The sequence below is a fragment of the Octopus bimaculoides genome, chromosome 16, assembly GCF_001194135.2.
Source record: "Octopus bimaculoides isolate UCB-OBI-ISO-001 chromosome 16, ASM119413v2, whole genome shotgun sequence".
NCBI lineage: Eukaryota > Metazoa > Mollusca > Cephalopoda > Octopoda > Octopodidae > Octopus > Octopus bimaculoides.
In genome coordinates this window covers 19,068,842-19,069,332 of record NC_068996.1, presented here as the reverse complement: position 1 = coordinate 19,069,332, position 491 = coordinate 19,068,842, and positions in this window count along the sequence as shown.

Sequence of the window (491 nt, the reverse complement as noted above, 5' to 3'; positions counted from 1 at the left end):
TATGATATGTAAATATATATATATATAAATATATATGTAAATATATATATATAAATTCACATTTATATATACATACAATACATACAGCACACACAACATACGTACAATATACATACACATGCAATTGCACACACACACACACACACACGGACATACATATACACACAAACACACACACACAGATACACACGTACAGAAATAGTTTCAACATTCCCGATGTGATGTGATCAACGCCATTTCAAAATGGCCTCTCAATAAGAACAACTTGGATATTCAGCTATGGCAATGCTATTGTTGTGGTTGTAGTTGCTGCTGCTGCTGCTTTTCTTATTCGTGTTCTAGTTGTAGTTTTAACATTTTCATTATGTTTGTTGCGCTTGTCTTTGTAGTTGCTGGCGATGTTGTTATTTCTGTTGTGTTTGTTTTTGTTGTTGTTATGGTTGTTGTTTCCGCTGTTGCTGCTGGTGGTTATGGTGGTGGTGGTGGTGGTG